Here is a 22,972-nt window from a genome sequence, read left to right as displayed (position 1 = left end):
TATCTCTAAGTTTTGTTTCCTCTTGATGTAGCCCTAAGCAGTGACTGGCGAGAAACACTTTCATGGGAATGGGATGCCAAGTTTCCCAAAATTACGAATCTCCAGAAATCTCAGCAAATATTTTTTCACCCAAACTGGATGATACTTTCAGGTAATGATCAGTACACTAAGGCGACTTGGTTCCCCAAATTTCGTTCTTCTATGTTGAAGCGTTCATTTCCAGTAACAGTTTGAATTTTTAGGTTTCACTCTGTTTTCTCCTATATTGATAGATGTATTTGGAACTCTAAATCCAACACGGTTTGTGCTAGCTTCTTGAAACTTGACACAACAAAGTATTTTCACGTTCTATCTCTACATTTTGATTCCTCTTGATGTAGCCCTAAGCAGTGACTGGCGAGAAACACTTTCATGGGAAGGGGTTGCCAAGCTTCCCAAAATTACAAATCTCCAGAAATCTCAGCAAATATTTTTTCACCCAAACTGGATGATACTTTCAGGTAATGATCAGTACACTAAGGCGACTTGGTTCCCCAAATTTCGTTCTTCTATGTTGAAGCGTTCATTTCCAGTAACAGTTTGAATTTTTAGGTTTCACTCTGTTTTCTCCTATATTGATAGATGTATTTGGAACTCTAAATCCAACACGGTTTGTGCTAGCTTCTTGAAACTTGACACAACAAAGTAGTTTCACGTTCTATCTCTACGTTTTGTTTCCTCTTGATGTAGCCCTAAGCAGTGACTGGCGAGAAACACTTTCATGGGAAGGGGTTGCCAAGATTCCCAAAATTACAAATCTCCAGAAATCTCAGCAAACATTTTTTCACCCAAACTGGATGATACTTTCAGGTAATGATCAGTACACTAAGGCGACTTGGTTCCCCAAATTTCGTTCTTCTATGTCGAAGCGTTCATTTCCAGTAACAGTTTGAATTTTTAGGTTTCACTCTGTTTTCTCCTATATTGATAGATGTATTTGGAACTCTAAATCCAACACGGTTTGTGCTAGCTTCTTGAAACTTGACACAACAAAGTAGTTTCACGTTCTATCTCTACGTTTTGTTTCCTCTTGATGTAGCCCTAAGCAGTGACTGGCGAGAAACACTTTCATGGGAAGGGGTTGCCAAGCTTCCAAAAATTACGAATCTCCAGAAATCTCAGCAAATATTTTTTCACCCAAACTGGATGATACTTTCAGGTAATGATCAGTACACTAAGGCGACTTGGTTCCCCAAATTTCGTTCTTCTATGTTGAAGCGTTCATTTCCAGTAACAGTTTGAATTTTTAGGTTTCACTCTGTTTTCTCCTATATTGATAGATGTATTTGGAACTCTAAATCCAACACGGTTTGTGCTAGCTTCTTGAAACTTGACACAACAAAGTAGTTTCACGTTCTATCTCTACGTTTTGTTTCCTCTTGATGTAGCCCTAAGCAGTGACTGGCGAGAAACACTTTCATCGGAAGGGGTTGCCAAGCTTCCAAAAATTAAAATCTCCAGAAATCTCAGCAAATATTTTTTCACCCAAACTGGATGATACTTTCAGGTAATGATCAGTACACTAAGGCGACTTGGTTCCCCAAATTTCGTTCTTCTATGTTGAAGCGTTCATTTCCAGTAACAGTTTGAATTTTTAGGTTTCACTCTGTTTTCTCCTATATTGATAGATGTATTTGGAACTCTAAATCCAACACGGTTTGTGCTAGCTTCTTGAAACTTGACACAACAATGTAGTTTCACGTTCTATCTCTACGTTTTGTTTCCTCTTGATGTAGCCCTAAGCAATGACTGGCGAGAAACACTTTCATGGGAAGGGGTTGCCAAGTTTCCCAAATTTACGAATCTCCAGAAATCTCAGCAAACATTTTTTCACCCAAACTGGATGATACTTTCAGGTAATGATCAGTACACTAAGGCGACTTGGTTCCCCAAATTTCGTTCTTCTATGTTGAAGCGTTCATTTCCAGTAACAGTTTGAATTTTTAGGTTTCACTCTGTTTTCTCCTATATTGATAGATGTATTTGGAACTCTAAATCCAACACGGTTTGTGCTAGCTTCTTGAAACTTGACACAACAAAGTAGTTTCACGTTCTATCTCTACGTTTTGTTTCCTCTTGATGTAGCCCTAAGCAGTGACTGGCGAGAAACACTTTCATGGGAAGGGGTTGCCAAGTTTCCCAAAATTACGAATCTCCAGAAATCTCAGCAAACATTTTTTCACCCAAACTGGATGATACTTTCAGGTAATGATCAGTACACTAAGGCGACTTGGTTCCCCAAATTTCGTTCTTCTATGTCGAAGCGTTCATTTCCAGTAACAGTTTGAATTTTTAGGTTTCACTCTGTTTTCTCCTATATTGATAGATGTATTTGGAACTCTAAATCCAACACGGTTTGTGCTAGCTTCTTGAAACTTGACACAACAAAGTAGTTTCACGTTCTATCTCTACGTTTTGTTTCCTCTTGATGTAGCCCTAAGCAGTGACTGGCGAGAAACACTTTCATGGGAAGGGGTTGCCAAGCTTCCAAAAATTACGAATCTCCAGAAATCTCAGCAAATATTTTTTCACCCAAACTGGATGATACTTTCAGGTAATGATCAGTACACTAAGGCGACTTGGTTCCCCAAATTTCGTTCTTCTATGTTGAAGCGTTCATTTCCAGTAACAGTTTGAATTTTTAGGTTTCACTCTGTTTTCTCCTATATTGATAGATGTATTTGGAACTCTAAATCCAACACGGTTTGTGCTAGCTTCTTGAAACTTGACACAACAAAGTAGTTTCACGTTCTATCTCTACGTTTTGTTTCCTCTTGATGTAGCCCTAAGCAGTGACTGGCGAGAAACACTTTCATCGGAAGGGGTTGCCAAGCTTCCAAAAATTAAAATCTCCAGAAATCTCAGCAAATATTTTTTCACCCAAACTGGATGATACTTTCAGGTAATGATCAGTACACTAAGGCGACTTGGTTCCCCAAATTTCGTTCTTCTATGTTGAAGCGTTCATTTCCAGTAACAGTTTGAATTTTTAGGTTTCACTCTGTTTTCTCCTATATTGATAGATGTATTTGGAACTCTAAATCCAACACGGTTTGTGCTAGCTTCTTGAAACTTGACACAACAATGTAGTTTCACGTTCTATCTCTACGTTTTGTTTCCTCTTGATGTAGCCCTAAGCAATGACTGGCGAGAAACACTTTCATGGGAAGGGGTTGCCAAGTTTCCCAAATTTACGAATCTCCAGAAATCTCAGCAAACATTTTTTCACCCAAACTGGATGATACTTTCAGGTAATGATCAGTACACTAAGGCGACTTGGTTCCCCAAATTACGTTCTTCTATGTTGAAGCGTTCATTTCCAGTAACAGTTTGAATTTTTAGGTTTCACTCTGTTTTCTCCTATATTGACAGATGTATTTGGAACTCTAAATCCAACACGGTTTGAGCTAGCTTCTTGAAACTTGACACAACAAAGTAGTTTCACGTTCTATCTCTACGTTTTGTTTCCTCTTTATGTAGCCCTAAGCAGTGACTGGCGAGAAACACTTTCATGGGAAGGGGTTGCCAAGCTTCCAAAAATTACGAATCTCCAGAAATCTCAGCAAATATTTTTTCACCCAAACTGGATGATACTTTCAGGTAATGATCAGTACACTAAGGCGACTTGGTTCCCCAAATTTCGTTCTTCTATGTTGAAGCGTTCATTTCCAGTAACAGTTTGAATTTTTAGGTTTCACTCTGTTTTCTCCTATATTGATAGATGTATTTGGAACTCTAAATCCAACACGGTTTGTGCTAGCTTCTTGAAACTTGACACAACAAAGTAGTTTCACGTTCTATCTCTACGTTTTGTTTCCTCTTGATGTAGCCCTAAGCAGTGACTGGCGAGAAACACTTTCATCGGAAGGGGTTGCCAAGCTTCCAAAAATTAAAATCTCCAGAAATCTCAGCAAACATTTTTTCACCCAAACTGGATGATACTTTCAGGTAATGATCAGTACACTAAGGCGACTTGGTTCCCCAAATTTCGTTCTTCTATGTTGAAGCGTTCATTTCCAGTAACAGTTTGAATTTTTAGGTTTCACTCTGTTTTCTCCTATATTGATAGATGTATTTGGAACTCTAAATCCAACACGGTTTGTGCTAGCTTCTTGAAACTTGACACAACAATGTAGTTTCACGTTCTATCTCTACGTTTTGTTTCCTCTTGATGTAGCCCTAAGCAATGACTGGCGAGAAACACTTTCATGGGAAGGGGTTGCCAAGTTTCCCAAATTTACGAATCTCCAGAAATCTCAGCAAACATTTTTTCACCCAAACTGGATGATACTTTCAGGTAATGATCAGTACACTAAGGCGACTTGGTTCCCCAAATTTCGTTCTTCTATGTTGAAGCGTTCATTTCCAGTAACAGTTTGAATTTTTAGGTTTCACTCTGTTTTCTCCTATATTGACAGATGTATTTGGAACTCTAAATCCAACACGGTTTGTGCTAGCTTCTTGAAACTTGACACAACAAAGTAGTTTCACGTTCTATCTCTACGTTTTGTTTCCTCTTTATGTAGCCCTAAGCAGTGACTGGCGAGAAACACTTTCATGGGAAGGGGTTGCCAAGCTTCCAAAAATTACGAATCTCCAGAAATCTCAGCAAATATTTTTTCACCCAAACTGGATGATACTTTCAGGTAATGATCAGTACACTAAGGCGACTTGGTTCCCCAAATTTCGTTCTTCTATGTTGAAGCGTTCATTTCCAGTAACAGTTTGAATTTTTAGGTTTCACTCTGTTTTCTCCTATATTGATAGATGTATTTGGAACTCTAAATCCAACACGGTTTGTGCTAGCTTCTTGAAACTTGACACAACAAAGTAGTTTCACGTTCTATCTCTACGTTTTGTTTCCTCTTGATGTAGCCCTAAGCAGTGACTGGCGAGAAACACTTTCATCGGAAGGGGTTGCCAAGCTTCCAAAAATTAAAATCTCCAGAAATCTCAGCAAATATTTTTTCACCCAAACTGGATGATACTTTCAGGTAATGATCAGTACACTAAGGCGACTTGGTTCCCCAAATTTCGTTCTTCTATGTTGAAGCGTTCATTTCCAGTAACAGTTTGAATTTTTAGGTTTCACTCTGTTTTCTCCTATATTGATAGATGTATTTGGAACTCTAAATCCAACACGGTTTGTGCTAGCTTCTTGAAACTTGACACAACAATGTAGTTTCACGTTCTATCTCTACGTTTTGTTTCCTCTTGATGTAGCCCTAAGCAATGACTGGCGAGAAACACTTTCATGGGAAGGGGTTGCCAAGTTTCCCAAATTTACGAATCTCCAGAAATCTCAGCAAACATTTTTTCACCCAAACTGGATGATACTTTCAGGTAATGATCAGTACACTAAGGCGACTTGGTTCCCCAAATTTCGTTCTTCTATGTTGAAGCGTTCATTTCCAGTAACAGTTTGAATTTTTAGGTTTCACTCTGTTTTCTCCTATATTGACAGATGTATTTGGAACTCTAAATCCAACACGGTTTGTGCTAGCTTCTTGAAACTTGACACAACAAAGTAGTTTCACGTTCTATCTCTACGTTTTGTTTCCTCTTGATGTAGCCCTAAGCAGTGACTGGCGAGAAACACTTTCATGGGAAGGGGTTGCCAAGCTTCCAAAAATTACGAATCTCCAGAAATCTCAGCAAATATTTTTTCACCCAAACTGGATGATACTTTCAGGTAATGATCAGTACACTAAGGCGACTTGGTTCCCCAAATTTCGTTCTTCTATGTTGAAGCGTTCATTTCCAGTAACTGTTTGAATTTTTAGGTTTCACTCTGTTTTCTCCTATATTGATAGATGTATTTGGAACTCTAAATCCAACACGGTTTGTGCTAGCTTCTTGAAACTTGACACAACAAAGTAGTTTCACGTTCTATCTCTAAGTTTTGTTTCCTCTTGATGTAGCCCTAAGCAGTGACTGGCGAGAAACACTTTCATGGGAAGGGGTTGCCAAGCTTCCAAAAATTACGAATCTCCAGAAATCTCAGCAAATATTTTTTCACCCAAACTGGATGATACTTTCAGGTAATGATCAGTACACTAAGGCGACTTGGTTCCCCAAATTTCGTTCTTCTATGTTGAAGCGTTCATTTCCAGTAACAGTTTGAATTTTTAGGTTTCACTCTGTTTTCTCCTATATTGATAGATGTATTTGGAACTCTAAATCCAACACGGTTTGTGCTAGCTTCTTGAAACTTGACACAACAAAGTAGTTTCACGTTCTATCTCTACGTTTTGTTTCCTCTTGATGTAGCCCTAAGCAGTGACTGGCGAGAAACACTTTCATCGGAAGGGGTTGCCAAGCTTCCAAAAATTAAAATCTCCAGAAATCTCAGCAAATATTTTTTCACCCAAACTGGATGATACTTTCAGGTAATGATCAGTACACTAAGGCGACTTGGTTCCCCAAATTTCGTTCTTCTATGTTGAAGCGTTCATTTCCAGTAACAGTTTGAATTTTTAGGTTTCACTCTGTTTTCTCCTATATTGATAGATGTATTTGGAACTCTAAATCCAACACGGTTTGTGCTAGCTTCTTGAAACTTGACACAACAAAGTAGTTTCACGTTCTATCTCTAAGTTTTGTTTCCTCTTGATGTAGCCCTAAGCAGTGACTGGCGAGAATCACTTTCAAGGGAAGGGGATGCCAAGTTTCCCAAAATTACGAATCTCCAGAAATCTCAGCAAATATTTTTTCACCCAAACTGGATGATACTTTCAGGTAAAGATCAGTACACTAAGGCGACTTGGTTCCCCAAATTTCGTTCTTCTATGTTGAAGCGTTCATTTCCAGTAACAGTTTGAATTTTTAGGTTTCACTCTGTTTTCTCCTATATTGATAGATGTATTTGGAACTCTAAATCCAACACGGTTTGTGCTAGCTTCTTGAAACTTGACACAACAAAGTATTCTCACGTTCTATCTCTACGTTTTGTTTCCTCTTGATGTAGCCCTAAGCAGTGACTGGCGAGAAACACTTTCATGGGAAGGGGTTGCCAAGCTTCCCAAAATTACGAATCTCCAGAAATCTCAGCAAATATTTTTTCACCCAAACTCGATGATACTTTCAGGTAATGATCAGTACACTAAGGCGACTTGGTTCCCCAAATTTCATTCTTCTATGTTGAAGCGTTCATTTTTAGTAACAGTTTGAATTTTTAGGTTTCACTCTGTTTTCTCCTATATTGATAGATGTATTTGGAACTCTAAATCCAACACGGTTTGTGCTAGCTTCTTGAAACTTGACACAACAAAGTAGTTTCACGTTCTATCTCTACGTTTTGTTTCCTCTTGATGTAGCCCTAAGCAGTGACTGGCGAGAAACACTTTCATGGGAAGGGGTTGCCAAGCTTCCAAAAATTACGAATCTCCAGAAATCTCAGCAAACATTTTTTCACCCAAACTGGATGATACTTTCAGGTAATGATCAGTACACTAAGGCGACTTGGTTCCCCAAATTTCGTTCTTCTATGTTGAAGCGTTCATTTCCAGTAACAGTTTGAATTTTTAGGTTTCACTCTGTTTTCTCCTATATTGATAGATGTATTTGGAACTCTAAATCCAACACGGTTTGTGCTAGCTTCTTGAAACTTGACACAACAAAGTAGTTTCACGTTCTATCTCTACGTTTTGTTTCCTCTTGATGTAGCCCTAAGCAGTGACTGGCGAGAAACACTTTCATGGGAAGGGGTTGCCAAGCTTCCAAAAATTACGAATCTCCAGAAATCTCAGCAAATATTTTTTCACCCAAACTGGATGATACTTTCAGGTAATGATCAGTACACTAAGGCGACTTGGTTCCCCAAATTTCGTTCTTCTATGTTGAAGCGTTCATTTCCAGTAACAGTTTGAATTTTTAGGTTTCACTCTGTTTTCTCCTATATTGATAGATGTATTTGGAACTCTAAATCCAACACGGTTTGTGCTAGCTTCTTGAAACTTGACAGAACAAAGTAGTTTCACGTTCTACCTCTACGTTTTGTTTCCTCTTGATGTAGCCCTAAGCAGTGACTGGCGAGAAACACTTTCATGGGAAGGGGTTGCCAAGCTTCCCAAAATTACGAATCTCCAGAAATCTCAGCAAATATTTTTTCACCCAAACTGGATGATACTTTCAGGTAATGATCAGTACACTAAGGCGACTTGGTTCCCCAAATTTTGTTCTTCTATATTGAAGCGTTCATTTCCAGTAACAGTTTGAATTTTTAGGTTTCACTCTGTTTTCTCCTATATTGATAGATGTATTTGGAACTCTAAATCCAACACGGTTTGTGCTAGCTTCTTGAAACTTGACACAACAAAGTAGTTTCACGTTCTATCTCTACGTTTTGTTTCCTCTTGATGTAGCCCTAAGCAGTGACTGGCGAGAAACACTTTCATCGGAAGGGGTTGCCAAGTTTCCAAAAATTAAAATCTCCAGAAATCTCAGCAAATATTTTTTCACCCAAACTGGATGATACTTTCAGGTAATGATCAGTACACTAAGGCGACTTGGTTCCCCAAATTTCGTTCTTCTATGTTGAAGCGTTCATTTCCAGTAACAGTTTGAATTTTTAGGTTTCACTCTGTTTTCTCCTATATTGATAGATGTATTTGGAACTCTAAATCCAACACGGTTTGTGCTAGCTTCTTGAAACTTGACACAACAATGTAGTTTCACGTTCTATCTCTACGTTTTGTTTCCTCTTGATGTAGCCCTAAGCAATGACTGGCGAGAAACACTTTCATGGGAAGGGGTTGCCAAGTTTCCCAAATTTACGAATCTCCAGAAATCTCAGCAAACATTTTTTCACCCAAACTGGATGATACTTTCAGGTAATGATCAGTACACTAAGGTGACTTGGTTCCCCAAATTTCGTTCTTCTATGTTGAAGCGTTCATTTCCAGTAACAGTTTGAATTTTTAGGTTTCACTCTGTTTTCTCCTATATTGACAGATGTATTTGGAACTCTAAATCCAACACGGTTTGTGCTAGCTTCTTGAAACTTGACACAACAAAGTAGTTTCACGTTCTATCTCTACGTTTTGTTTCCTCTTGATGTAGCCCTAAGCAGTGACTGGCGAGAAACACTTTCATGGGAAGGGGTTGCCAAGCTTCCAAAAATTACGAATCTCCAGAAATCTCAGCAAATATTTTTTCACCCAAACTGGATGATACTTTCAGGTAATGATCAGTACACTAAGGCGACTTGGTTCCCCAAATTTCGTTCTTCTATGTTGAAGCGTTCATTTCCAGTAACAGTTTGAATTTTTAGGTTTCACTCTGTTTTCTCCTATATTGATAGATGTATTTGGAACTCTAAATCCAACACGGTTTGTGCTAGCTTCTTGAAACTTGACACAACAAAGTAGTTTCACGTTCTATCTCTACGTTTTGTTTCCTCTTGATGTAGCCCTAAGCAGTGACTGGCGAGAAACACTTTCATGGGAAGGGGTTGCCAAGCTTCCAAAAATTACGAATCTCCAGAAATCTCAGCAAATATTTTTTCACCCAAACTGGATGATACTTTCAGGTAATGATCAGTACACTAAGGCGACTTGGTTCCCCAAATTTCGTTCTTCTATGTTGAAGCGTTCATTTCCAGTAACAGTTTGAATTTTTAGGTTTCACTCTGTTTTCTCCTATATTGATAGATGTATTTGGAACTCTAAATCCAACACGGTTTGTGCTAGCTTCTTGAAACTTGACACAACAAAGTAGTTTCACGTTCTATCTCTACGTTTTGTTTCCTCTTGATGTAGCCCTAAGCAGTGACTGGCGAGAAACACTTTCATCGGAAGGGGTTGCCAAGCTTCCAAAAATTAAAATCTCCAGAAATCTCAGCAAATATTTTTTCACCCAAACTGGATGATACTTTCAGGTAATGATCAGTACACTAAGGCGACTTGGTTCCCCAAATTTCGTTCTTCTATGTTGAAGCGTTCATTTCCAGTAACAGTTTGAATTTTTAGGTTTCACTCTGTTTTCTCCTATATTGATAGATGTATTTGGAACTCTAAATCCAACACGGTTTGTGCTAGCTTCTTGAAACTTGACACAACAAAGTAGTTTCACGTTCTATCTCTAAGTTTTGTTTCCTCTTGATGTAGCCCTAAGCAGTGACTGGCGAGAAACACTTTCATGGGAAGGGGATGCCAAGTTTCCCAAAATTACGAATCTCCAGAAATCTCAGCAAATATTTTTTCACCCAAACTGGATGATACTTTCAGGTAATGATCAGTACACTAAGGCGACTTGGTTCCCCAAATTTCGTTCTTCTATGTTGAAGCGTTCATTTCCAGTAACAGTTTGAATTTTTAGGTTTCACTCTGTTTTCTCCTATATTGATAGATGTATTTGGAACTCTAAATCCAACACGGTTTGTGCTAGCTTCTTGAAACTTGACACAACAAAGTATTTTCACGTTCTATCTCTACGTTTTGTTTCCTCTTGATGTAGCCCTAAGCAGTGACTGGCGAGAAACACTTTCATGGGAAGGGGTTGCCAAGCTTCCCAAAATTACGAATCTCCAGAAATCTCAGCAAATATTTTTTCACCCAAACTGGATGATACTTTCAGGTAATGATCAGTACACTAAGGCGACTTGGTTCCCCAAATTTCGTTCTTCTATGTTTAAGCGTTCATTTCTAGTAACAGTTTGAATTTTTAGGTTTCACTCTGTTTTCTCCTATATTGATAGATGTATTTGGAACTCTAAATCCAACACGGTTTGTGCTAGCTTCTTGAAACTTGACAGAACAAAGTAGTTTCACGTTCTATCTCTACGTTTTGTTTCCTATTGATGTAGCCCTAAGCAGTGACTGGCGAGAAACACTTTCATCGGAAGGGGTTGCCAAGCTTCCAAAAATTACAAATCTCCAGAAATCTCAGCAAATATTTTTTCACCCAAACTGGATGATACTTTCAGGTAATGATCAGTACACTAAGGCGACTTGGTTCCCCAAATTTCGTTCTTCTATGTTGAAGCGTTCATTTCCAGTAACAGTTTGAATTTTTAGGTTTCACTCTGTTTTCTCCTATATTGATAGATGTATTTGGAACTCTAAATCCAACACGGTTTGTGCTAGCTTCTTGAAACTTGACACAACAAAGTAGTTTCACGTTCTATCTCTAAGTTTTGTTTCCTCTTGATGTAGCCCTAAGCAGTGACTGGCGAGAAACACTTTCATGGGAAGGGGATGCCAAGCTTCCAAAAATTACGAATCTCCAGAAATCTCAGCAAATATTTTTTCACCCAAACTGGATGATACTTTCAGGTAATGATCAGTACACTAAGGCGACTTGGTTCCCCAAATTTCGTTCTTCTATGTTGAAGCGTTCATTTCCAGTAACAGTTTGAATTTTTAGGTTTCACTCTGTTTTCTCCTATATTGATAGATGTATTTGGTACTCTAAATCCAACACGGTTTGTGCTAGCTTCTTGAAACTTGACACAACAAAGTAGTTTCACGTTCTATCTCTAAGTTTTGTTTCCTCTTGATGTAGCCCTAAGCAGTGACTGGCGAGAAACACTTTCATGGGAAGGGGATGCCAAGCTTCCAAAAATTACGAATCTCCAGAAATCTCAGCAAATATTTTTTCACCCAAACTGGATGATACTTTCAGGTAATGATCAGTACACTAAGGCGACTTGGTTCCCCAAATTTCGTTCTTCTATGTTGAAGCGTTCATTTCCAGTAACAGTTTGAATTTTTAGGTTTCACTCTGTTTTCTCCTATATTGATAGATGTATTTGGAACTCTAAATCCAACATGGTTTGTGCTAGCTTCTTGAAACTTGACACAACAAAGTAGTTTCAGGTTCTATCTCTACGTTTTGTTTCCTCTTGATGTAGCCCTAAGCAATGACTGGCGAGAAACACTTTCATGGGAAGGGGTTGCCAAGTTTCCCAAAATTACGAATCTCCAGAAATCTCAGCAAACATTTTTTCACCCAAACTGGATGATACTTTCAGGTAATGATCAGTACACTAAGGCGACTTGGTTCCCCAAATTTCGTTCTTCTATGTTGAAGCGTTCATTTCCAGTAACAGTTTGAATTTTTAGGTTTCACTCTGTTTTCTCCTATATTGACAGATGTATTTGGAACTCTAAATCCAACACGGTTTGTGCTAGCTTCTTGAAACTTGACACAACAAAGTAGATTCACGTTCTATCTCTATGTTTTGTTTCCTCTTGATGTAGCCCTAAGCAGTGACTTCCGAGAAACACTTTCATCGGAAGGGGTTGCCAAGCTTCCAAAAATTACGAATCTCCAGAAATCTCAGCAAATATTTTTTCACCCCAACTGGATGATACTTTCAGGTAATGATCAGTACACTAAGGCGACTTGGTTCCCCAAATTTCGTTCTTCTATGTTGAAGCGTTCATTTCCAGTAACAGTTTGAATTTTTAGGTTTCACTCTGTTTTCTCCTATATTGATAGATGTATTTGGAACTCTAAATCCAACACGGTTTGTGCTAGCTTCTTGAAACTTGACACAACAAAGTAGTTTCACGTTCTATCTCTCCGTTTTGTTTCCTCTTGATGTAGCCCTAAGTAGTGACTGGCGAGAAACACTTTCATGGGAAGGGGTTGCCAAGCTTCCCAAAATTACGAATCTCCAGAAATCTCAGCAAACATTTTTTCACCCAAACTGGATGATACTTTCAGGTAATGATCAGTACACTAAGGCGACTTGGTTCCCCAAATTACGTTCTTCTATGTTGAAGCGTTCATTTCCAGTAACAGTTTGAATTTTTAGGTTTCACTCTGTTTTCTCCTATATAGATAGATGTATTTGGAACTCTAAATCCAACACGGTTTGTTCTAGCTTCTTGAAACTTGACACAACAAAGTAGTTTCACGTTCTACTCTCCGTTTTGTTTCCTCTTGATGTAGCCCTAAGCAGTGACTGGCAAGGAACACTTTCATGGGAAGGGGTTGCCAAGCTTCACAAAATTACGATTCTCCAGAAATCTCAGCAAATATTTTTTCACCCAAACTGGATGATACTTTCAGGTAATGATCAGTACACTAAGGCGACTTGGTTCCCCAAATTTCGTTCTTCTATGTTGAAGCGTTCATTTCCAGTAACAGTTTGAATTTTTAGGTTTCACTCTGTTTTCTCCTATATTGATAGATGTATTTGGAACTCTAAATCCAACACGGTTTGTGCTAGCTTCTTGAAACTTGACACAACAAAGTAGTTTCACGTTCTATCTCTCCGTTTTGTTTCCTCTTGATGTAGCCCTAAGCAGTGACTGGCGAGAAACACTTTCATGGGAAGGGGTTGCCAAGCTTCCCAAAATTACGAATCTCCAGAAATCTCAGCAAACATTTTTTCACCCAAACTAGATGATACTTTCAGGTAATGATCAGTACACTAAGGCGACTTGGTTCCCCAAATTACGTTCTTCTATGTTGAAGCGTTCATTTCCAGTAACAGTTTGAATTTTTAGGTTTCACTCTGTTTTCTCCTATATAGATAGATGTATTTGGAACTCTAAATCCAACACGGTTTGTGCTAGCTTCTTGAAACTTGACACAACAAAGTAGTTTCACGTTCTTTCTCTACGTTTTGTTTCCTCTTGATGTAGCCCTAAGCAGTGACTGGCGAGAAACACTTTCATGGGAAGGGGTTGCCAAGCTTCCCAAAATTACGAATCTCCAGAAATCTCAGCAAACATTTTTTCACCCAAACTGGATGATACTTTCAGGTAATGATCAGTACACTAAGGCGACTTGGTTCCCCAAATTTCGTTCTTCTTTGTTGAAGCGTTCATTTCCAGTAACAGTTTGAATTTTTAGGTTTCACTCTGTTTTCTCCTATATTGATAGATGTATTTGGAACTCTAAATCCAACACGGTTTGTGCTAGCTTCTTGAAACTTGACACAACAAAGTAGTTTCACGTTCTATCTGTACGTTTTGTTTCCTCTTGATGTAGCCCTAAGCAGTGACTGGCGAGATACACTTTCATGGGAAGGGGTTGCCAATCTTCCAAAAATTACGAATCTCCAGAAATCTCAGCTAATATTTTTTCACCCAAACTGGATGATACTTTCAGGTAATGATCAGTACACTAAGGCGACTTGGTTCCCCAAATTTCGTTCTTCTATGTTGAAGCGTTCATTTCCAGTAACAGTTTGAATTTTTAGGTTTCACTCTGTTTTCTCCTATATTGATAGATGTATTTGGAACTCTAAATCCAACACGGTTTGTGCTAGCTTCTTGAAACTTGACAGAACAAAGTAGTTTCACGTTCTATCTCTACGTTTTGTTTCCTCTTGATGTAGCCCTAAGCAGTGACTGGCGAGAAACACTTTCATCGGAAGGGGTTGCCAAGCTTCCAAAAATTACGAATCTCTAGAAATCTCAGCAAATATTTTTTCACCCAAACTGGATGATACTTTCAGGTAATGATCAGTACACTAAGGCGACTTGGTTCCCCAAATTTCATTCTTCTATGTTGAAGCGTTCATTTCCAGTAACAGTTTGAATTTTTAGGTTTCACTCTGTTTTCTCCTATATTGATAGATGTATTTGGAACTCTAAATCCAACACGGTTTGTGCTAGCTTCTTGAAACTTGACACAACAAAGTAGTTTCACGTTCTATCTCTAAGTTTTGTTTCCTCTTGATGTAGCCCTAAGCAGTGACTGGCGAGAAACACTTTCATGGGAAGGGGATGCCAAGCTTCCAAAAATTACGAATCTCCAGAAATCTCAGCAAATATTTTTTCACCCAAACTGGATGATACTTTCAGGTAATGATCAGTACACTAAGGCGACTTGGTTCCCCAAATTTCGTTCTTCTATGTTGAAGCGTTCATTTCCAGTAACAGTTTGAATTTTTAGGTTTCACTCTGTTTTCTCCTATATTGATAGATGTATTTGGAACTCTAAATCCAACACGGTTTGTGCTAGCTTCTTGAAACTTGACACTACAAAGTAGTTTCAGGTTCTATCTCTACGTTTTGTTTCCTCTTGATGTAGCCCTAAGCAATGACTGGCGAGAAACACTTTCATGGGAAGGGGTTGCCAAGTTTCCCAAAATTACGAATCTCCAGAAATCTCAGCAAACATTTTTTCACCCAAACTGGATGATACTTTCAGGTAATGATCAGTACACTAAGGCGACTTGGTTCCCCAAATTTCGTTCTTCTATGTTGAAGCGTTCATTTCCAGTAACAGTTTGAATTTTTAGGTTTCACTCTGTTTTCTCCTATATTGACAGATGTATTTGGAACTCTAAATCCAACACGGTTTGTGCTAGCTTCTTGAAACTTGACACAACAAAGTAGATTCACGTTCTATCTCTATGTTTTGTTTCCTCTTGATGTAGCCCTAAGCAGTGACTTCCGAGAAACACTTTCATCGGAAGGGGTTGCCAAGCTTCCAAAAATTACGAATCTCCAGAAATCTCAGCAAATATTTTTTCACCCAAACTGGATGATACTTTCAGGTAATGATCAGTACACTAAGGCGACTTGGTTCCCCAAATTTCGTTCTTCTATGTTGAAGCGTTCATTTCCAGTAACAGTTTGAATTTTTAGGTTTCACTCTGTTTTCTCCTATATTGATAGATGTATTTGGAACTCTAAATCCAACACGGTTTGTGCTAGCTTCTTGAAACTTGACACAACAAAGTAGTTTCACGTTCTATCTCTACGTTTTGTTTCCTCTTGATGTAGCCCTAAGCAGTGACTGGCGAGAAACACTTTCATGGGAAGGGGATGCCAAGTTTCCAAAAATTACGAATCTCCAGAAATCTCAGCAAATATTTTTTCACCCAAACTGGATGATATTTTCAGGTAATGATCAGTACACTAAGGCGACTTGGTTCCCCAAATTTCGTTCTTCTATGTTGAAGCGTTCATTTCCAGTAACAGTTTGAATTTTTAGGTTTCACTCTGTTTTCTCCTATATTGATAGATGTATTTGGAACTCTAAATCCAACACGGTTTGTGCTAGCTTCTTGAAACTTGACACAACAAAGTAGTTTCATGTTCTATCTCTACGTTTTCTTTCCTCTTGATGTAGCCCTAAGCAATGCCTGGCGAGAAACACTTTCATGGGAAGGGGTTGCCAAGTTTCCCAAAATTACGAATCTCCAGAAATCTAAGCAAACATTTTTTCACCCAAACTGGATGATACTTTCAGGTAATGATCAGTACACTAAGGCGACTTGGTTCCCCAAATTTCGTTCTTCTATGTTGAAGCGTTCATTTCCAGTAACAGTTTGAATTTTTAGGTTTCACTCTGTTTTCTCCTATATTGATAGATGTATTTGGAACTCTAAATCCAACACGGTTTGTGCTAGCTTCTTGAAACTTGACACAACAAAGTAGTTTCACGTTCTATCTCTCCGTTTTGTTTCCTCTTGATGTAGCCCTAAGCAGTGACTGGCGAGAAACACTTTCATGGGAAGGGGTTGCCAAGCTTCCCAAAATTACGAATCTCCAGAAATCTCAGCAAACATTTTTTTCACCCAAACTGGATGATACTTTCAGGTAATGATCAGTACACTAAGGCGACTTGGTTCCCCAAATTACGTTCTTCTATGTTGAAGCGTTCATTTCCAGTAACAGTTTGAATTTTTAGGTTTCACTCTGTTTTCTCCTATATAGATAGATGTATTTGGAACTCTAAATCCAACACGGTTTGTTCTAGCTTCTTGAAACTTGACACAACAAAGTAGTTTCACGTTCTACTCTCCGTTTTGTTTCCTCTTGATGTAGCCCTAAGCAGTGACTGGCAAGGAACACTTTCATGGGAAGGGGTTGCCAAGCTTCACAAAATTACGAATCTCCAGAAATCTCAGCAAATATTTTTTCACCCAAACTGGATGATACTTTCAGGTAATGATCAGTACACTAAGGCGACTTGGTTCCCCAAATTTCGTTCTTCTATGTTGAAGCGTTCATTTCCAGTAACAGTTTGAATTTTTAGGTTTCACTCTGTTTTCTCCTATATTGATAGATGTATTTGGAACTCTAAATCCAACACGGTTTGTGCTAGCTTCTTGAAACTTGACACAACAAAGTAGTTTCACGTTCTATCTCTCCGTTTTGTTTCCTCTTGATGTAGCCCTAAGCAGTGACTGGCGAGAAACACTTTCATGGGAAGGGGTTGCCAAGCTTCCCAAAATTACGAATCTCCAGAAATCTCAGCAAACATTTTTTCACCCAAACTGGATGATACTTTCAGGTAATGATCAGTACACTAAGGCGACTTGGTTCCCCAAATTACGTTCTTCTATGTTGAAGCGTTCATTTCCAGTAACAGTTTGAATTTTTAGGTTTCACTCTGTTTTCTCCTATATAGATAGATGTATTTGGAACTCTAAATCCAACACGGTTTGTGCTAGCTTCTTGAAACTTGACACAACAAAGTAGTTTCACGTTCTTTCTCTACGTTTTGTTTCCTATTGATGTAGCCCTAAGCAGTGACTGGCGAGAAACACTTTCATGGGAAGGGGTTGCCAAGCTTCCAAAAATTACGAATCTCCAGAAATCTCAGCAAACATTTTTTCACCCAAACTGGATGATACTTTCAGGTAATGATCAGTACACTAAGGCGACTTGGTTCCCCAAATTTCGTTCTTCTATGTTGAAGCGTTCATTTCCAGTAACAGTTTGAATTTTTAGGTTTCACTCTGTTTTCTCCTATATTGATAGATGTATTTGGAACTCTAAATCCAACACGGTTTGTGCTAGCTTCTTGAAACTTGACACAACAAAGTAGTTTCACGTTCTATCTCTACGTTTTGTTTCCTCTTGATGTAGCCCTAAGCAGTGACTGGCGAGAAACACTTTCATGGGAAGGGGATGCCAAGTTTCCAAAAATTACGAATCTCCAGAAATCTCAGCAAATATTTTTTTCACCCAAACTGGATGATATTCTCAGGTAATGATCAGTACACTAAGGCGACTTGGTTCCCCAAATTTTGTTCTTCTATGTTGAAGCGTTCATTTCCAGTAACAGTTTGAATTTTTAGGTTTCACTCTGTTTTCTCCTATATTGATAGATGTATTTGGAACTCTAAATCCAACACGGTTTGTGCTAGCTTCTTGAAACTTGACACAACAAAGTAGTTTCACGTTCTACTCTCCGTTTTGTTTCCTCTTGATGTAGCCCTAAGCAGTGACTGGCGAGAAACACTTTCATGGGAAGGGGTTGCCAAGCTTCCCAAAATTACGAATCTCCAGAAATCTCAGCATTTTTTCACCCAAACTGGATGATACTTTCAGGTAATGATCAGTACACTAAGGCGACTTGGTTCCCCAAATTTCGTTCTTCTATGTTGAAGCGTTCATTTCCAGTAACAGTTTGAATTTTTAGGTTTCACTCTGTTTTCTCCTATATTGATAGATGTATTTGGAACTCTAAATCCAACACGGTTTGTGCTAGCTTCTTGAAACTTGATACAACAAAGTAGTTTCACGTTCTATCTCTCCGTTTTGTTTCCTCTTGATGTAGCCCTAAGCAGTGACTGGCGAGAAACACTTTCATGGGAAGGGGTTGCCAAGCTTCCCAAAATTACGAATCTCCAGAAATCTCAGCAAACATTTTTTCACCCAAACTGGATGATACTTTCAGATAATGATCAGTACACTAAGGCGACTTGGTTCCCCAAATTACGTTCTTCTATGTTGAAGCGTTCATTTCCAGTAACAGTTTGAATTTTTAGGTTTCACTCTGTTTTCTCCTATATAGATAGATGTATTTGGAACTCTAAATCCAACACGGTTTGTTCTAGCTTCTTGAAACTTGACACAACAAAGTAGTTTCACGTTCTACTCTCCGTTTTGTTTCCTCTTGATGTAGCCCTAAGCAGTGACTGGCAAGGAACACTTTCATGGGAAGGGGTTGCCAAGCTTCACAAAATTACGAATCTCCAGAAATCTCAGCAAATATTTTTTCACCCAAACTGGATGATACTTTCAGGTAATGATCAGTACACTAAGGCGACTTGGTTCCCCAAATTTCGTTCTTCTATGTTGAAGCGTTCATTTCCAGTAACAGTTTGAATTTTTAGGTTTCACTCTGTTTTCTCCTATATTGATAGATGTATTTGGAACTCTAAATCCAACACGGTTTGTGCTAGCTTCTTGAAACTTGACACAACAAAGTAGTTTCACGTTCTATCTCTCCGTTTTGTTTCCTCTTGATGTAGCCCTAAGCAGTGACTGGCGAGAAACACTTTCATGGGAAGGGGTTGCCAAGCTTCCCAAAATTACGAATCTCCAGAAATCTCAGCAAACATTTTTTCACCCAAACTGGATGATACTTTCAGGTAATGATCAGTACACTAAGGCGACTTGGTTCCCCAAATTACGTTCTTCTATGTTGAAGCGTTCATTTCCAGTAACAGTTTGAATTTTTAGGTTTCACTCTGTTTTCTCCTATATAGATAGATGTATTTGGAACTCTAAATCCAACACGGTTTGTGCTAGCTTCTTGAAACTTGACACAACAAAGTAGTTTCACGTTCTTTCTCTACGTTTTGTTTCCTATTGATGTAGCCCTAAGCAGTGACTGGCGAGAAACACTTTCATGGGAAGGGGTTGCCAAGCTTCCCAAAATTACGAATCTCCAGAAATCTCAGCAAACATTTTTTCACCCAAACTGGATGATACTTTCAGGTAATGATCAGTACACTAAGGCGACTTGGTTCCCCAAATTTCGTTCTTCTATGTTGAAGCGTTCATTTCCAGTAACAGTTTGAATTTTTAGGTTTCACTCTGTTTTCGGCTATATTGATAGATGTATTTGGAACTCTAAATCCAACACGGTTTGTGCTAGCTTCTTGAAACTTGACACAACAAAGTAGTTTCACGTTCTATCTCTACGTTTTGTTTCCTCTTGATGTAGCCCTAAGCAGTGACTGGCGAGAAACACTTTCATGGGAAGGGGATGCCAAGTTTCCCAAAATTACGAATCTCCAGAAATCTCAGCAAATATTTTTTCACCCAAACTGGATGATACTTTCAGGTAATGATCAGTACACTAAGGCGACTTGGTTCCCCAAATTTCGTTCTTTTATGTTGAAGCGTTCATTTCCAGTAACAGTTTGAATTTTTAGGTTTCACTCTGTTTTCTCCTATATTGATAGATGTATTTGGAACTCTAAATCCAACACGGTTTGTGCTAGCTTCTTGAAACTTGACACAACAAAGTAGTTTCACGTTCTATCTCTACGTTTTGTTTCCTCTTGATGTAGCCCTAAGCAGTGACTGGCGAGATACACTTTCATGGGAAGGGGTTGCCAATCTTCCAAAAATTACGAATCTCCAGAAATCTCAGCAAATATTTTTTCACCCAAACTGGATGATACTTTCAGGTAATGATCAGTACACTAAGGCGACTTGGTTCCCCAAATTTCGTTCTTCTATGTTGAAGCGTTCATTTCCAGTAACAGTTTGAATTTTTAGGTTTCACTCTGTTTTCTCCTATATTGATAGATGTATTTGGAACTCTAAATCCAACACGGTTTGTGCTAGCTTCTTGAAACTTGACACAACAAAGTAGTTTCACGTTCTATCTCTATGTTTTGTTTCCTCATGATGTAGCCCTAAGCAGTGACTGGCGAGAAACACTTTCATGGGAAGGGGTTGCCAAGCTTCCCAAAATTACGAATCTCCAGAAATCTCAGCAAACATTTTTTCACCCAAACTGGATGATACTTTCAGGTAATGATCAGTACCCTAAGGCGACTTGGTTCCCCAAATTTCGTTCTTCTATGTTGAAGCGTTCATTTCCAGTAACAGTTTGAATTTTTAGGTTTCACTCTGTTTTCTCCTATATTGATAGATGTATTTGGAACTCTAAATCCAACACGGTTTGTGCTAGCTTCTTGAAACTTGACACAACAAAGTAGTTTCACGTTCTATCTCTCCGTTTTGTTTCCTCTTGATGTAGCCCTAAGCAGTGACTGGCGAGAAACACTTTCATCGGAAGGGGTTTCCAAGCTTCCAAAAATTACGAATCTCCAGAAATCTCAGCAAATATTTTTTCACCCAAACTGGATGATACTTTCAGGTAATGATCAGTACACTAAGGCGACTTGGTTCCCCAAATTTCGTTCTTCTATGTTGAAGCGTTCATTTCCAGTAACAGTTTGAATTTTTAGGTTTCACTCTCTTTTCTCCTATATTGATAGATGTATTTGGAACTCTAAATCCAACACGGTTTGTGCTAGCTTCTTGAAACTTGACACAACAAAGTAGTTTCACGTTCTACTCTCCGTTTTGTTTCCTCTTGATGTAGCCCTAAGCAGTGACTTGCGAGAAACACTTTCATGGGAAGGGGTTGCCAAGCTTCCAAAAATTACGAATCTCCAGAAATCTCAGCAAATATTTTTTCACCCAAACTGGATGATACTTTCAGGTAATGATCAGTACACTAAGGCGACTTGGTTCCCCAAATTTCGTTCTTCTATGTTGAAGCGTTCATTTCCAGTAACAGTTTGAATTTTTAGGTTTCACTCTGTTTTCTCCTATATTGATAGATGTATTTGGAACTCTAAATCCAACACGGTTTGTGCTAGCTTCTTGAAACTTGACACAACAAAGTAGTTTCACGTTCTATCTCTACGTTTTGTTTCCTCTTGATGTAGCCCTAAGCAGTGACTGGCGAGAAACACTTTCATGGGAAGGGGTTGCCAAGCTTCCAAAAATTATGAATCTCCAGAAATCTCAGCAAATATTTTTTCACCCAAACTGGATGATACTTTCAGGTAATGATCAGTACACTAAGGCGACTTGGTTCCCCAAATTTCGTTCTTCTATGTTGAAGCGTTCATTTCCAGTAACAGTTTGAATTTTTAGGTTTCACTCTGTTTTCTCCTATATTGATAGATGTATTTGGAACTCTAAATCCAACACGGTTTGTGCTAGCTTCTTGAAACTTGACACAACAAAGTAGTTTCACGTTCTATCTCTCCGTTTTGTTTCCTCTTGATGTAGCCCTAAGCAGTGACTGGCGAGAAACACTTTCATCGGAAGGGGTTTCCAAGCTTCCAAAAATTACGAATCTCCAGAAATCTCAGCAAATATTTTTTCACCCAAACTGGATGATACTTTCAGGTAATGATCAGTACACTAAGGCGACTTGGTTCCCCAAATTTCGTTCTTCTATGTTGAAGCGTTCATTTCCAGTAACAGTTTGAATTTTTAGGTTTCACTCTCTTTTCTCCTATATTGATAGATGTATTTGGAACTCTAAATCCAACACGGTTTGTGCTAGCTTCTTGAAACTTGACACAACAAAGTAGTTTCACGTTCTTTCTCTACGTTTTGTTTCCTCTTGATGTAGCCCTAAGCAGTTACTGGCGAGAAACACTTTCATGGGAAGGGGATGCCAAGCTTCCCAAAATTACGAATCTCCAGAAATCTCAGCAAATATTTTTTCACCCAAACTGGATGATACTTTCAGGTAATGATCAGTACACTAAGGCGACTTGGTTCCCCAAATTTCGTTCTTCTATGTTGAAGCGTTCATTTCCAGTAACAGTTTGAATTTTTAGGTTTCACTCTGTTTTCTCCTAAATTGATAGATGTATTTGGAACTCTAAATCCAACACGGTTTGTGCTAGCTTCTTGAAACTTGACACAACAAAGTAGTTTCACGTTCTATCTCGACGTTTTGTTTCCTCTTGATGTAGCCCTAAGCAGTGACTGGCGAGAAACACTTTCATGGGAAGGGGTTGCCAATCTTCCAAAAATTACGAATCTCCAGAAATCTCAGCAAATATTTTTTCACCCAAACTGGATGATACTTTCAGGTAATGATCAGTACACTAAGGCGACTTGGTTCCCCAAATTTCGTTCTTCTATGTTGAAGCGTTCATTTCCAGTAACAGTTTGAATTTTTAGGTTTCACTCTGTTTTCTCCTATATTGATAGATGTATTTGGAACTCTAAATCCAACACGG

The sequence above is a fragment of the Spermophilus citellus genome (assembly GCF_964194105.1).
Source record: "Spermophilus citellus genome assembly, chromosome: 2".
NCBI lineage: Eukaryota > Metazoa > Chordata > Mammalia > Rodentia > Sciuridae > Spermophilus > Spermophilus citellus.
The sequence above is the reverse complement of the archived record's forward strand: the minus strand, read 5'-3'. Positions refer to the sequence as shown.